Raw genomic sequence first — 3,811 nt, 5'->3', positions numbered from 1 at the left:
TTTAGGGGTAAGTTGGTGGAAGGGGGGGCGGGGAGGGGAGTCAGGGTGCCCGGGGGAGGGGTAATTTTTTTGTTTTTGCTTTTTTGAAAATAATTTTTTTTTTAGGGGTAGGTTGGTGAGAGGTGAGGGAGAAGGGGTATTTGTGGGGAGGGGTGTTTTTCTTTTTTTGAAAGATAAATTTATTTAAATGGGTTTGAACCATTTTGCCCAAAACATATTTAACCAATTTCATATTTGCCCATATTATATTTGAATGAATTGTAATCTAAGCCATTTTTTCTCAAGCCATAACCCATCCAAATTCAATCCGATCCAACTATTTGCCACACCTACATATACCTAAACTAACTGTCGGTACACAGAATTGCAAATGGCGCAACAATAATTCAGAAGTTAAAGGATTCTCAAAGGAAAATGCAGTTATAAACAGGAAGGGAGATCATTGTTAAATGATACAAAGAAAACATATGAGCTCACTTTCGTCTTAAATATAAGTTTTCAGTAAATATGAATAAAAGATGTTACTATTTCCGGAAGTTGGAACTTAAAAGAAAACGAAAATAGAGTGACAATTCGCCTCATTACTTGATCAAAATAAAATGATATACTGTAATGCATTACTATTTTACTGGGATTCGGCTCCTCTTCATTTCTCCGCTCTATTTTTCCCAAGTTTCTATTTGCATTAACAACACATGTCATAGGTTAAAATAAATGGTTAAGATATAATTTTTCAAAGTAAACCTATAACCATGATTTAGTTAATAAATATATTATATATCAAATATAAAAATTATTATAATGTCACAATCTTATCAACATATTATTTTGTCCATCAATATAGGTAAAAAATAGTTTTCTTCCTATTATTTCTTTTTACGTAGTATTTTTTTTCTTTTATATAATATTTTTATTGTAATCTTTTGTTGAAGGTATATTGGTCCGTGATTCATAAATTACCTAGAGATAATTAAACTATTTTGACAAACTAATCCTAATTTCATAATAAGATTAAGAATATAGTGAATCAGTACATACGGTAGGTTAATTATAATTGTCATACTTCTATTCACTTAATTATTCTTCTAATTAGATTAAAAAAATATTATATAAAAGAAAAAAAAGGATCCTACCTAAAAAGAAATAATAGGAAGAAAACTTTTTTTACCTATATATATAGAAAATAATATGTTACTAAGATTGTGAGATTTTAATAATTTTGATACTTGATATATGATATATTTATTAACTAAAGAGGTTTACTTTGAAAAATTAAATCTTAACCATTTATTTTAACCTATGACATATGTCATTAATCCAAATAGGAATTTGGGGAAAATGAAGAAAAGAGAAATAAAAAGGAACCGGATCCATTACACTGTATTACCCTACCTAATATAGGACAGACAATAAGCAAATCAAATATCAAACAACTAACTGATTACATAAACTATGTCATCCATATGTTATTCAATTTTTCGATAAGTAAATTTTAATTAATAAAAACTGCAGCACTAAGACGGGGCTGGAACTATAGAACACGTCCATGATTATCATTATTTTTAAAAAAAGAAGCACTAATACGTACCACATTGCTTTTGTCTTCGCCTGAATGCACCATCTATGTCAGGAATCTTGAAAACAACCAAAACTCAACAAAGTAAAAGATTTTCATATCCAATTACAAAATCACGCTCACACAAGAAAGAAAACTTAGTCATTAATGGACGTGCCTATTAACTAAATATGGTGCTTTTTGTGCTTCTTGTTATGGAAATGCAAATGTGGCCACCAAGAGTAAAATGAGATGAAAAAAAATTTAGTTCTCAGTACTACACACTGGCTTTATATATATATATATGTATATGAAAAAGACAGTCTGATGCACTAAGTTTTTGCTATGCACAGAACTTTCCAATCTCACTACATGAATGAATCGAACTCAGTAATAATTGAAGACATTTGACTAAAATATATCATCATCAAAACGAATTAATGTATGCAAAATGACAATATATATACAACATACAATAACATTTAACATGAAAATGCAATAAATTATGAAATGGAGATACTCCCTCCGTTTCAAAAAGAATGTCCTATTTACTTCTTAGTTTGTTTAAAAAAGATTGACTCTTTTCTTTATTTGGCAACATTTTAACTTTAACTTTTCACATGACATGTTTAAGACCACAAGATTAAGGGATATTTTGATAAATTTGACATAATTTTAATTTTGAACCACAAGATTAAAAAGTCTTCTTTCTTTTCTTAAACTCCATTCCAAGTCAAATTAAGTCATTCTTTTTTAAACGGAAAAAGTAATTTTTATGAACTAAGAACGAGAAAAGTATAGAGTACTAGACCTTTGTATATATTAATTTGGATTCTTTTTCAGTCTCTTAGGGTTTGTTTGTCTTCATTTTGGTTTTTTGGTTATTCAGAATTTAAAACTGTTTATGCTTTAAAATTGTTTATGCTTAGTCAGTTTGAAGACAAAAAAATGGTGATGTGTCAATTGTTAATTGGTAGAAGTTAAATGAACAGTTTGTTGTTTATAAAAGTTAAAAGTTTTCTTTTTGAATTTTAGTTTCTGTTTTTTTTTTTTAAAGATTAGTGATAAGTACAAAGAGAAAAAGTAGTTAATTATCTTTAGATTTGTGGAATATGTTAAAAATTAAAATCTAGACCAAATACATACAATGTCACAAAAAAAAGAAGAAAAACAATAGAAAATTGCTATAATAATCATCAAACTAATTAAACGCTAGACCAAAATAAATACAATGTCACAAATAAAAGATGGAAATTGCTAACACATGTATTAAACTAATTAAAAGCTAGACCAAAGTAAATACAATGTCATAAAAGAAAAAAATGCTGTCATATTTAAATATGACTCTTTTTTTGTTAAAAGATTTTCAACAATGAAAAGAAATAGCATAACATTTGTACACCACGGGTTTTGCTGAAAGGAAAAATAGACATATAATTGAAACCCGTCATGCATAGTGTTAAAATATATGCGTTCACTTATCAGTCAATGGACCAGGTCCCTTGACACACAAACAAGTATGAACATAAAGTAAATGCAGTTTAACAACACAACAATTTTACGTGGAAACCACCTTGCTTAAGGGAGTAAAACCACGACCTGTCTCATAGGATTTTCACAACTGTTTCACTAATCTTTGCAAGCAAAAGTAAAACCAGTTACACAAATGTGAGAAAAAGTTTTTAATCTCACGTTCAAGCAATAACTCTATTGCTTGATAAGCCTGAGTAGAGATATTCTACCCACTAAGCTATCCCTTCTAGACAACTTAGAATTTCGACACCACTACACTGATTCCTTTATATATTTAGGAATAGTTTACAATGTAAGACCACAAGAATATATTCTTAAACAACTACAAGATATGCTCCTGGGTTTTTCACTTGTTGTTCGAATAAATTCTTCACTTTTGATTTTCTATAGCCTTTGCAAGTGTTCTTGAATGTACTTTGTCAAGTTGCAAAAACTAAGGAATAATGTTTAGGAAAGTGACTTTTGTATGGACAAGTCCTTTTCTTTAAAGTCTTGCCATTGGTTGGAGAGGTCTGACTTTTCTGACGCCGTTCGGAAATGTGCACCCACTTTCTGTACCTTCTCCAGCTGGCAGTCAACAAACTATTCAAGATAAGAACCTGGTACCTTTATAAGGTCCCTGAGTTTGTTACATCATCAAAACTCATGTTGAGAACCTTGTACCTTTACAAGGTCCCTGAGTTTGTCATATCATCAAAACTACAAATAACATTTTCCCTTTTT

At 29.5% G+C, this 3,811-nt stretch overlaps 1 pseudogene; it reads right to left on the bottom strand.

Moving 5' to 3' along the window:
- The window catches only part of LOC114076855, a 21,724-nt pseudogene extending 20,103 nt beyond the window's left edge, over positions 1 to 1,621 (bottom strand).
- Positions 1,622 to 3,811: the final 2,190 nt, after the last annotated feature.

Source organism: Solanum pennellii, chromosome 4 (assembly GCF_001406875.1).
Source record: "Solanum pennellii chromosome 4, SPENNV200".
NCBI classification, from domain to species: domain Eukaryota; kingdom Viridiplantae; phylum Streptophyta; class Magnoliopsida; order Solanales; family Solanaceae; genus Solanum; species Solanum pennellii.
Note: the sequence above shows the minus strand (reverse complement) of the source record. Positions and strands in the feature narration are given on the sequence as shown.